Here is a 13,777-nt window from a genome sequence, read left to right as displayed (position 1 = left end):
TGTTGTTGAAAAGGAAGCAATTAGGTAGATGTCAGAGCGAGTTCAGTGTAGACTGACTGAGGCAGCAACGCAGCTCACAATAGGGTGACGACACTGCAGTGCTGATATTCCCATCTACCTTGAGTTCCGCCCCTCCACCGATGGACATTGAGTAAAGCTAATAGGTACCAATTGGTGGTACCAATTCTTGCTGCATGATCTGTGCTTCATGTAAAGCACGAGAAGGATTACTGAAAGGGGGAGGGTAAAGAAAGAGAGGTCTTGCATTTATATATCGCCTTTCACAACCTCAGTATCTCCCAAAGGCATTTTACAACCAATGAAGTACTTTTTGAAGCGTAGTCATTGTTGTAATGTAGGCAAATGCGGCAGCTGATTTCTGCACAGCAAGATCCCACAAACAGCCATGAGATAATGACCAGACCATCCGTGTTAGTTGAGGGATAAATATTGGCCAGGACACCAGGGAGAACTGCCCTGCTCTTCTTTGAATAGTGCCATGGGATCTTTTATGTCCACCTGAACAGGCAGGTGGGGCCTCGGTTTAACATCTCATCCGAAAGACAGTACCTCCGACAGTGCGGCACTCCCTCGGTACTACACTGGAGTGTCCGCCTAGATTGTGTGCTTAAGTCTCTGCAGTGGGACTGTGCAGTCTGACTCAGAGGCGAGAGTGCTACCCACTGAGCCACGGTGACACCACAGAACGTGCTTTCCTTCAGGACGAGGCAGCGCTTACCAGAGGGAGGAAATGTGAACAGGAGTACGGTCCCTCAACTTCAAGCCTTTGAGGGCCTATAAAGGAGGCGACTGTGAAATCGCTGGTGATGAGAGCACAGAGGGAGCGGGGGATTCCCTCAGTACTGCACTGGGGTGTCAGTGTGGATTATAGGCTCAACTCTCTGGAGTGGGACTTGAACCCATTCTGACTCGGAGGGGATAATTCTACCAGAGCCCCGGCTGACAGCTCAACAGAACGGGCAGAAGATAGAAGATCAATAATAGATAAAACAGGGCAGAGAGAAACAGATAATGAATAAAACATCGAGAAGCTTACAAAAATCAATAAAAGTGGGGCAGATAGAAAATACCTGCTAAATAACACAGGAGGGAAATTGGAAAACTAACAAATTAAAGAGTGGGGCAGTTAGAAAATTAATAATAAATAAAACTGTAGGGAGGGAGGAAAATAATCAATAAAATGAGTGGATAGAGAATAAAATGCAATGAAAATCATTTTTGCAGATGCCGTGTTTGACCAGCCCATAATCGGCAGTGAAATAAACCCACTACAACAAGGAGTGTGAACTTGCTGACCCGCAGGTTGGTGACATTTTGGTTACAGCTGGAGTTGAAACATGAAACTGCTAACCAGAGTGCCAGCGGAAGGGGAACAGATTGCTGCAAAGTAGTAATTCAGGCTGTGGTCGACACTGCCCACACCACATCTTTGTGGGTTGGAATTTTCTCGTTCTTTTGAGCATCTTTATTTTAGAAACGGTGATGGGCGGGGGAGGCACGAAGCAAGGGACCGGGTGATTAAAACCCACCCATTTCACACCCACAGCACCTCCCCCTCAACCACTTTTTCCACAGGCCAGCAGATGAAAAGTTCAGATCAGACACTGACAGGCAGGGCTCACAATCACACAACAGGCTGTCACCTAATTCAGTCACGGTGATTGTTCTCAGCAAAAAAGATGGCCATCTCAACAGGTGGATATTGGGAAGGCTTGCAACCAGAGCACACTGCTGTTCCAAGGCCCCGAGACAAGAAGTTGAAAGAGGAAGACGACACCTCTGTGATGTCTCAGCCTTGCCTCAGTTGGCAGCACTCTCGCCTCCGAGACAGAAGGTCGTGAGTTCAAGCCCCCACTCCAGAGGCTTGAGCACAAAATCTACCCAGACAACCCGGAGAGAGTACTGAGAGGCTATTTTAGTGATTTATTTCAACATAACCTGAAATTAGGATGTGGGACTGTAACGACCAAACTCTCTCTTGCAACTGCGCTCACACCAATTCACTGGCACTTTTTTTTTTATTCGTTCATGGGACGTGGGCGTCGCTGGCGAGGCCGGCATTTATTGCCCATCCCTAATTGCCCTTGAGAAGGTGGTGGTGAGCCGCCTTCTTGAACCGCTGCAGTCCGTGAGGTGAAGGTTCTCCCACAGTGCTACTAGGAAGGGAGTTCCAGGATTTTGACCCAGCGATGATGAAGGAACGGCGATATATTTCCAAGTCGGGATGGTGTGTGACTTGGAGGGAAACATGCAGGTGGTGTTGTTCCCATGTGCCTGCTGCTCTTGTCCTTCTAGGTGGTAGAGGTCACGGGTTTGGGAGGTGCTGTCGAAGAAGCCTTGGCGAGTTGCTGCAGTGCATCCTGTGGATGGTACACACTGCAGCCACAGTGCGCCGGTGGTGAAGGGAGTGAACGTTTAGGGTGGTGGATGGGGTGCCAATCAAGCGGGCTGCTTTATTCTGGATGGTATCGAGCTTCTTGAGTGTTGTTGGAGCTGCACTCATCCAGGCAAGTGGAGAGTATTCCATCACACTCCTGACTTGTGCCTTGTAGATGGTGGAAAGGCTCTGGGGAGTCAGGAGGTGAGTCACTCGCTGCAGAATACCCAGCCTCTGACCTGCTCTTGTAGCCACAGTATTTATATGGCTGGTCCAGTTAAGTTTCTGGTCAATGGTGACTCCCAGGATGTCGATGGTGGGGGATTCGGTGATGGTAATGCCGTTGAATGTCAAGGGGAGGTGGTTAGACTCTCTCTTGTTGGAGATGGTCATTGCCTGGCACTTATCTGGCGCGAATGTTACTTGCCACTTATGAGCCCAAGCCTGGATGTTGCCCAGGTCTTGATGCATGCGGGCATGGACTGCTTCATTATCTGAGGGGTTGCGAATGGAACTGAACACTGTACAATCATCAGCGAACATCCCCATTTCTGACCTTATGATGGAGGGAAGGTCATTGATGAAGCAGCTGAAGATGGTTGGGCCTAAGGCACTGCCCTGAGGAACTCCTGCAGCAATGTCCTGAGGCTGAGATGATTGGCCTCCAACAACCACTACCATCTTCCTTTGTGCTAGGTATGACTCCAGCCACTGGAGAGTTTTCTCCCTGATTCCCATTGACTTCAATTTTACTAGGGCTCCTTGGTGCCACACTCGGTCAAATGCTGCCTTGATGTCAAGGGCAGTCACTCTCACCTCACCTCTGGAATTCAGCTCTTTTGTCCATGTTTGGACCAAGGCTGTAATGAGGTCTGGAGCCGAGTGGTCCCAAACTGAGCATCGGTGAGCAGGTTATTGGTGAGTAAGTGCCGCTTGATAGCACTGTCGACGACACCTTCCATCACTTTGCTGATGATTGAGAGTAGACTGATGGGGCGGTAATTGGCCGGATTGGATTTGTCCTGCTTTTTCTGGACAGGACATACCTGGGCAATTTTCCACATTGTTGGGTAGATGCCAGTGTTGTAGCTGTCCTGGAACAGCTTGGCTAGAGGCGCGGCTAGTTCTGGAGCACAAGTCTTCAGCACTACAGCTGGGATGTTGTCGGGGCCCATAGCCTTTGCTGTATCCAGTGCACTCAGCCGTTTCTTGATATCACGTGGAGTGAATCGAATTGGCTGAAGACTGGCTTCTGTGATGGTGGGGATATCAGGAGGAGGCCGAGATGGATCATCCACTCGGCACTTCTGGCTGAAGATGGCTGCAAACGCTTCAGCCTTGTCTTTTGCACTCACGTGCTGGACTCTGCCATCATTGAGAATGGGGATGTTTACAGAGCCTCCTCCTTCTGTTAGTTGTTTAATTGTCCACCACCATTCACGACTGGATGTGGCAGGACTGCAGAGCTTTGATCTGATCCGTTGGTTGTGGAATCACTTAGCTCTGTCTATAGCATGTTGCTTCCGCTGTTTAGCATGCATGTAGTCCTGTGTTGTAGCTTCACCAGGTTGGTACCTCATTTTTAGGTACGCCTGGTGCTGCTCCTGGCATGCTCTTCTACACTCTTCATTGAACCAGGGTTGATCCCCTGGCTTGTTGGTAATGGTAGAGTGAGGAATATGCCGGGCCATGAGGTTACAGATTGTGCTGGAATACAATTCTGCTGCTGCTGATGGCCCACAGCACCTCATGGATGCCCAGTTTTGAGCTGCTAGATCTGTTCTGAATCTATCCCATTTAGCACGGTGATAGTGCCACACAACACGTTGGATGGTGTCCTCAGTGCGAAGATGGGACTTCGTCTCCACGAGGACTGTGCGGTGGTCACTCCTACCAATACTGTCATGGACAGATGCATTTGCGACCGGTAGATTGGTGAGGACGAGGTCAAGTAAGTTTTATCCCTCATGTTGGTTCGCTCACCACCTGCCGCAGGCCCAGTCTAGCAGCTGTGTCCTTCAGGACTCGGCCAGCTTGGTCAGTAGTGGTGCTACCGAGCCACTCTTGGTGATGGACATTGAAGTCCCCCACCCAGAGTACATTTTGTGCCCTTGCTACCCTCAGTGCTTCCTCCAAGTGGTGTTCAACATGGAGGAGGACTGATTCATCAGCTGAGGGAGGACGGTAGGTGGTAATGAGCAGGAGGTTTCCTTGCCCATGTTTGACCTGATGCCATGAGATTTCATGGGGTCCAGAGTCAAAAGTTGAGGACTCCCAGGGCCACTCCCTCCTGACTGTATATCACTGTACCGCCACCTCTGGTGGGTCTGTCCTGCCAGTGGGACAGGACATACCCAGGGATGGTGATGGAAGAGTCTGGGACGTTGGCTGAAAGATATGATTCTGTGAGTATGGCTCTGTCAGGCTGTTGCTTGATTAGTCTGTGGGACAACTCTCCCAATTTTGGCACAAGTCCCCAGATGTTAGTAAGGAGGACCTTGCAGGGTCGACTGGGCTTGGTGTTTTGCCGTTGTTGTGTCCGGTGCCTCGTGGTCCGATGCCGGGTGGTCCGTCCGGTTTTATTCTTATTATGACTTTTCATAGCGAGATTTTACAACTGAGTGGCTTGCTCGGCCATTTCAGAGGGCAATTAAGAATCAACCACATTGCTGTGGGTCTGGAGTCACATATAGGCCAGACCAGACGGCAGGTTTCCTTCCCTAAAGGTAATTAGTGAACCAGATGGGTTTTTACGACAATCCAGTCGTTTCATGGTCACCATTACTGATACGAGTATTTTAATTCCAGTTTTTTTTATTTGAATTTAAATTTAAATTCCCCAGCTGCCATGGTGGGATTTGAACTCATGACTCCAGATTATTAGTCCAGGCCTCTGCATTACTAGTCCAGTAACATAACCACTATGCTACCGTACCCGTGCAAAGAGGCTTCAAGGCGATTTAGACAAGTTGAGTGAGTGGGCAAATACATGGCAGATGCAGTATAATGTGGATAAATGTGAAGTTATCCACTTCAGAAGGAAAAACAGAAGGGCAGAGTATTATTTAAATGGTGATAGATTGGGAAATGTTGATGTACAAAGGGACCCGGGTGTCCTTGTACACCAGTCACTGAAAGCAAACATGCAGGTGCAGCAAGCAGTTGGGAAGGCAAATAGTATGTTGGCCTTCATTGCAAGAGGATTTGACTGCAGGAGCAAGGATGTCTTACTGCAGTTATACAGGACCTTGGTGAGACCACACCTGGAGTATTGTGTGCAGTTTTGGTCTCCTTACCTAAGAAAGGATATACTTGCCATAGACGGAGTGCAACGAAGGTTCACCAGACTGATCCGTGGGATGGCAGGACAGTCGTATGAGGAGAGATTGGGTCGACTCGGCCTGTATTCGCTCGAGTTTAGGAGAATGAGAGGGTATCTCATTGAAATGTATAAAATTCTGACAGGGCTAGACAGACTGGATGCAGGGAGGATGTTTCTCCTGGCTGGGGGGTCCAGAACGAGGGGTCACAGTCTCAGGATACGGGGTAGGATATTTAGGACTGAGATGAGGAGAAATTTCTTCACTCAGAGGGTGGTGAACCTGTGGAATTCTCTACCACAGAAGGCTGTGGAGGCCAAGTCACTGAATATATTTAAGAAAGAGTTAGATAGATTTCTAGACACAAATGGCATCAAGGAGTATGGGGAGAGAGAGCGGGAATATGGTATTGAGATAGAGGATCAGCCATGATCATATTGAATGGTGGAGCAGGCTCGAAGGGCGAATGGCCTTCTCCTGCTCCTATTTTCTAAGTTTCAATGTTTCTATGTGTCAGATCACACACAGACCCAGTCTCCACAACTAGTGTCAAAGATCACACACAGTCCCAGTGTGTGGAACTAGTGTCAGAGATCACACACAATCCCAGTCTGTGGAACTAGTGTCAGAGATCACACACAGTCCCAGTCTAGAGAACTAGTGTCAGAGATCACACACAGTCCCAGTCTGTAGAACTAGTGTCATAGATCACTCACAGTCCCAGTCTGTAGAACTAGTGTCATAGATCACTCACAGTCCCAGTCTGTGGAACTAGTGTCAGAGATTACACAAACTCCCAGTCTGTGAAACTAGTGTCAAAGATCACACACAGTCCCAGTGTACACAACTAGTGTCAAAGGTCGGACACATACCCAGTCTATAGAACTAGTGTCAGAGATCACACACAGTCCCGGTGTGTACAACTAGTGTCAAAGATCACACGCAGTCCCAGTCTGTGGAGCTCGTGTCAGAGATCACACACAGTCCCAGTCTGTGGAACTAGTGTCAGAGATCACACACAATCACAGACTGTAGAACTAGTGTCAGAGATCACACGCAGTCCCAGTCTGTGGAACTAGTGTCAGAGATCACACACAGTCCCAGTCTGTGGAACTAGTGTCAGAGATCACACACAGTCCCAGTCTGTGGAACTAGTGTCAGAGATCACACACAGACCCAGTCTGTGGAACTAGTGTCAGAGGTCACACAGTCCCAGTCTGTGGAACTAGAGTTAGAGATCACAACAGTCCCAGTCTCTGGAACTAGTGTCAGAGGTCACACACACTCCCAGTCTGTACAACTCGTGTCAGAGATCACACACAGTCCCAGTCTAGAGAACTAGTGTCAGAGATCACACATAGTCTCAGTCTAGAGAACTAGTGTCAGAGGTCACACACAGTCCCAGTCTGTGGAATTAGTGTCAGAGATCACACACAGTACCAGTCTGAGGAAGGGTCAGAGATCACACACAGACATAGTCATTAGAACTTGTGTCGTAGATCACACACAGACCCAATCTGTGGAGCTAGTGTCAGCGATCACACACACAAACAATCTGTGGAACTAGTGTCAGAGATCACACACAATCACAGACTGTAGAACTAGTGTCAGAGATCACACGCAGTCCCAGTCTGTGGAGCTAGTGTCAGGGATCACACACAGTCCCAGACTGTGGAACTCGAGTCAGAGGTCACACAGTATCCCAGTCTGTGGAATTAGTGTCAGAGATCACACACAGTCCAAGTCTGTACAACTAGTGTCAGAGGTCACACACAGTCCCAGTCTGTGGAACTAGTGTCAGAGATCACACACACAAACAATCTGTGGAACTAGTGTCAGAGATCACACACAGTCCAAGTCTGTACAACTAGTGTCAGAGGTCACACACAGTCCCAGTCTGTGGAAATAGAGTCAGCGATCACACACACAAACAATCTGTGGAACTAGTGTCAGAGATCACACACAATCACAGACTGTAGAACTAGTGTCAGAGATCACACACACAAACAATCTGTGGAACTAGTGTCAGAGATCACACACAATCACAGACTGTAGAACTAGTGTCAGAGATCACACACAGTCCCAGTGTGTACAACTAGTGTCAAAGATCACACACAGTCCCAGTCTGTGGAACTAGTGTCAGAGATCACGCACAGTCCCAGTCTGTGGAACTAGTGTCAGAGATCACGCACAGTCCCAGTGTGTACAACTTGTTTCAAAGGTCACACACAGTCCCAGACTGGAATAGTAGTGTCAGATCACACACACACCCAGTCTGTGGAACTAGTGTCAGAGATCACACACAGTCCCAGTCTGTAAAACTAGTATCAGAGATCACACACAGTCCCAGTCTGTAAAACTAGTATCAGAGATCACACACAGTCCCAGTCTGGAGAATTAGTGTCAGGGATCACACATAGTCTCAGTCTAGAGAACTAGTGTCAGAGGTCACACACACTCCCAGTCTGCACAACTCGTGTCATAGATCACTCACAGAAACAATCTGTGGAACTAGTGTCAGAGATTACACAAAGTCCCAGTCTGTGAAACTAGTGTCAAAGATCACACACAGTCCCAGTGTACACAACTAGTGTCAAAGGTCGGACACATACCCAGTCTATAGAACTAGTGTCAGAGATCACACACAGTCCCGGTGTGTACAACTAGTGTCAAAGATCACACGCAGTCCCAGTCTGTGGAGCTAGTGTCAAAGATCACACACAGTCCCAGTCTGTGGAACTCGAGTCAGAGGTCACACAGTGTCCCAGTCTGTGGAATTAGTGTCAGAGATCACACACGGTCCAAGTCTGGAGACATAGTGTCAAAGATTACACACATTCCCAGTGTGTACAACTAGTATCAGAAATCACACACAGTCCCAGTCTGTGGAACTAGAGTCAGAGATCACCACAGTCCCAGTGTCTACAACTAGTTTCAAAGAACACACACAGTCCCAGTCTGTGGAACTAATGTCAGAGATCACACACAGTCCCAGTCTGTGGAACTAGTGTCAGAGATCACACACAGTCCCAGTCTGTGGAACTAATGTCAGAGATCACACACAGTCCCAGTCTGTGGAACTAATGTCAGAGATCACACACAGTCCCAGTCTGTGGAACTAATGTCAGAGATCACACACAGTCCCAGTCTGTGGAACTAGTGTCAGAGATCACACACAGTCCCAGTCTGTGGAACTAATGTCAGAGGTCACACACAGTCCCAGTCTGTGGAACTAGTGTCAGAGGTCACACACAGTCCCAATCTGTGGAACTAATGTCAGAGGTCACACACAGTCCCAGTCTGTGGAACTAGTGTCAGAGATCACACACGGTCCCAGTCTGTGGAACTAGTGTCAGAGGTCACACACAGTCCCAGTCTGTGGAACTAGTGTCAGAGATCACACACGGTCCCAGTCTGTGGAACTAGTGTCAGAGGTCACACACAGTCCCAGTCTGTGGAACTAGTGTCAGAGGTCACACACAGTCCCAGTCTGTGGAACTCGTGTCAGAGATCACACACGGTCCCAGTCTGTGGAACTAATGTCAGATCACACACAGTCCCAGTCTGTGGAACTAATGTCAGATCACACACAGTCCCAGTCTGTGGAACTAATGTCAGAGATCACACACAGTCCCAGTCTGTGGAACTAGTGTCAGAGGTCACACACAGTCCCAATCTGTGGAACTAGTGTCAGAGGTCACACACAGTCCCAGTCTGTGGAACTAGTGTCAGAGGTCACACACAGTCCCAGTCTGTGGAACTAGTGTCAGAGGTCACTCACAGTCCCAGTCTGTGGAACTAGTGTCAGAGGTCACACACAGTCCCAGTCTGTGGAACTAGTGTCAGAGGTCACACACTGTCCCAATCTGTGGAACTAGTGTCAGAGGTCACACACAGTCCCAGTCTGTGGAACTAGTGTCAGAGGTCACACACAGTCCCAGTCTGTGGAACTAGTGTCAGAGGTCACACACAGTCCCAGTCTGTGGAAGGGTCAGAGATCACACACAGTCATAGTCATTAGAACTAGTGTCAGAGATCACACACAGTCCCAATCTGTGGAACTAGTGTCAGAGGTCACACACAGTCCCAATCTCTGGAACTAGTGTCAGAGGTCACATACAGTCCCAATCTCTGGAACTAGTGTCAGAGGTCACACACTGTCCCAATCTGTGGAACTAGTGTCAGAGGTCACACACAGTCCCAGTCTGTGGAACTAGTGTCAGAGGTCACTCACAGTCCCAGTCTGTGGAACTAGTGTCAGAGGTCACACACAGTCCCAGTCTGTGGAACTAGTGTCAGAGGTCACACACTGTCCCAATCTGTGGAACTAGTGTCAGAGGTCACACACAGTCCCAGTCTGTGGAACTAGTGTCAGAGGTCACACACAGTCCCAGTCTGTGGAACTAGTGTCAGAGGTCACACACAGTCCCAGTCTGTGGAACTAGTGTCAGAGGTCACACACAGTCCCAGTCTGTGGAACTAGTGTCAGAGGTCACACACTGTCCCAATCTGTGGAACTAGTGTCAGAGGTCACACACAGTCCCAGTCTGTGGAACTAGTGTCAGAGGTCACACACAGTCCCAGTCTGTGGAACTAGTGTCAGAGGTCACACACAGTCCCAGTCTGTGGAACTAGTGTCAGAGGTCACACACAGTCCCACTGTGTAAAACTAGTATCAAAGATCACACACATTCCCCATCTGAGGAACGAGTGTCAGCGATCACACACAGTCCCAGTCTGCGCAATTAGTGTCATAGATCACACACAGAAACAACCTGTGGAATTAGTGTCAGAGATCACACACGGTCCAAGCCTGTGGAACTAGTGTCAGAGATCACACACAATCACAGACTGTAGAACTAGTGTCAGAGATCACACACAGTCCCAGTGTGTACAACTAGTGTCAAAGATCACACACAGTCCCAGTCTGTGGAACTAGTGTCAGAGATCACGCACAGTCCCAGTGTGTACAACTTGTTTCAAAGGTCACACACAGTCCCAGACTGGAATAGTAGTGTCAGATCACACACACACCCAGTCTGTGGAACTAGTGTCAGAGATCACACACAGTCCCAGTCTGTAAAACTAGTATCAGAGATCACACACAGTCCCAGTCTGTAAAACTAGTATCAGAGATCACACACAGTCCCAGTCTGGAGAATTAGTGTCAGGGATCACACATAGTCTCAGTCTAGAGAACTAGTGTCAGAGGTCACACACACTCCCAGTCTGTACAACTCGTGTCATAGATCACTCACAGAAACAATCTGTGGAACTAGTGTCAGAGATCACACAAAGTCCCAGTCTGTGAAACTAGTGTCAAAGATCACACACAGTCCCAGTGTACACAACTAGTGTCAAAGGTCGGACACATACCCAGTCTATAGAACTAGTGTCAGAGATCACACACAGTCCCGGTGTGTACAACTAGTGTCAAAGATCACACGCAGTCCCAGTCTGTGGAGCTAGTGTCAAAGATCACACACAGTCCCAGTCTGTGGAACTCGAGTCAGAGGTCACACAGTGTCCCAGTCTGTGGAATTAGTGTCAGAGATCACACACGGTCCAAGTCTGGAGACATAGTGTCAAAGATTCCCAGTGACACATTCCCAGTGTGTACAACTAGTATCAGAAATCATACACATTCCCAGTCTGTGGAACTAGAGTCAGAGATCACCACAGTCCCAGTGTCTACAACTAGTTTCAAAGAACACACACAGTCCCAGTCTGTGGAACTAGTGTCAGAGGTCACACACATTCCCAGTCTGTGGAACTAGTGTCAGAGATCACACACAGTCCCAGTCTGTGGAACTAGTGTCAGAGATCACACACAGTCCCAGTCTGTGGAACTAGTGTCAGAGGTCACACACAGTCCCAGTCTGTGGAACTAGTGTCAGAGGTCACACACAGTCCCAATCTGTGGAACTAGTGTCAGAGATCACACACAGTCCCAGTCTGTGGAACTCGAGTCAGAGGTCACACACAGACCCAATCTCTGGAACTAGTGTCAGGGATCACACACAGTCCCAATCTGTGGAACTAGTGTCAGAGATCACACACAGTCCCAGTCTGTGGAACTCGAGTCAGAGGTCACACACAGACCCAATCTCTGGAACTAGTGTCAGAGATCACACACAGTCCCAGTCTGTGGAACTAGTGTCAGAGGTCACACACAGTCCCAGTCTGTGGAACTCGAGTCAGAGGTCACACACAGTCCCAATCTGTGGAACTAGTGTCAGAGGTCACACACAGTCCCTGTCTGTGGAACTAGTGTCAGAGATCACACACATTCCCAGTCTGTGGAACTAGTGTCAGAAATCACAAACTGTCCAAGTCTGTACAACTAGTGTCAGAGATCACACACAGTCATAGTCATTAGAACTAGTGTCAGAGATCACACACAGTCCCAATCTGTGGAACTAGTGTCAGAGGTCACACACAGTCCCAATCTGTGGAACTAGTGTCAGAGGTCACACACTGTCCCAATCTGTGGAACTAGTGTCAGAGATCACACACATTCCCAGTCTGTGGAGCTAGTGTCAGAGGTCACACACAGTCCCAGTCTGTGGAACTAGTGTCAGAGATCACACACTGTCCCAATCTGTGGAACTAGTGTCAGAGATCACACACAGTCCCAGTCTGTGGAACTAGTGTCAGAGGTCACACACAGTCCCAGTCTGTGGAACTAGTGTCAGAGGTCACACACAGTCCCAGTCTGTGGAACTAGTGTCAGAGGTCACACACAGTCCCAGTCTGTGGAACTAGTGTCAGAGGTCACACACAGTCCCACTGTGTAAAACTAGTATCAAAGATCACACACATTCCCCATCTGAGGAACGAGTGTCAGCGATCACACACAGTCCCAGTCTGCGCAATTAGTGTCATAGATCACACACAGAAACAACCTGTGGAATTAGTGTCAGAGATCACACACGGTCCAAGCCTGTGGAACTAGTGTCAGAGATCACACACAGTCTCAGTCTGTGGAACTAGTGTCAGAGATCACACACAGTCCCAGTCTGGAGTAATAGTGTCAGAGATCACACAAATTCCCAGTCTGTAGAACTCGTGTCAGAGATCACACACAGCCCCAGTGTGTGGAACTAGTGTCAGAGATTACACAAACTCCCAGTCTGTGAAACTAGTGTCAAAGATCACACACAGTCCCAGTGTACACAACTAGTGTCAAAGGTCGGACACATACCCAGTCTATAGAACTAGTGTCAGAGATCACACACAGTCCCGGTGTGTACAACTAGTGTCAAAGATCACACGCAGTCCCAGTCTGTGGAGCTAGTGTCAGAGATCACACACAGTCCCAGTCTGTGGAACTAGTGTCAGAGATCACACACAGTCCCAGTCTGTGGAACTAGTGTCAGAGATCACACACAGTCCCAGTCTGTGGAACTAGTGTCAGAGATCACACACATTCCCAGTCTGTGAATTAGTGTCAGAGATCACACACAGTCCCAGCCTGTGGAACTAGTGCCAGAGATCACACACAGTCCCAGTCTGGAGTAATAGTGTCAGAGGTTACACAAATTCCCAGTCTGTGGAACTAGTGTCAGAGATCAACACAGTCCCAGTCTGTGGAACTAGTGTCAGAGATCACACACAGTCCCAGTGTGTGGAACTAGTGTCAGAGATCACACACAGTCCCAGTGTGTGGAACTAGTGTCAGAGATCACACACAGTCCCAGTCTGTAGAACTAGTGTCAGAGATCACACACAGTCCCAGTCTGTAGAACTAGTGTCAGAGATCACACACAGTCCCAGTCTGTAGAACTAGTGTCAGAGATCACACACAGTCCCAGTCTGTATAACTAGTGTCAGAGATCACACACAGTCCCTGTCTGTGGAACCTATTTCACAGCTCCTCGAGTATTTTCTTGATCCTCATCAGGTTATGGATATGTCCGTTTGTCAATGCAAATTGCATGATCATTGAATATGATCCACAAAACACTGTTAATCATCCCAGAAAGTCCAATAATTCCCACTGAACCAAACAGTAATTTGAACTTTTCTCTCAGGTGGGTGTAAAAGATCCCATGGCACT

At 48.6% G+C, this 13,777-nt stretch overlaps 1 protein-coding gene across 1 annotated transcript in view; it reads right to left on the bottom strand.

Moving 5' to 3' along the window:
- tnfsf11 (TNF superfamily member 11) overlaps positions 1 to 13,777 on the bottom strand; it is a 54,881-nt gene that overhangs the window by 13,739 nt on the left and 27,365 nt on the right. The gene's annotated exons all lie outside the window — the stretch shown is intronic.

Source organism: Heptranchias perlo, chromosome 11 (assembly GCF_035084215.1).
Source record: "Heptranchias perlo isolate sHepPer1 chromosome 11, sHepPer1.hap1, whole genome shotgun sequence".
Lineage (NCBI taxonomy): Eukaryota > Metazoa > Chordata > Chondrichthyes > Hexanchiformes > Hexanchidae > Heptranchias > Heptranchias perlo.
This window is presented reverse-complemented; position numbering and strand designations above follow the sequence as displayed.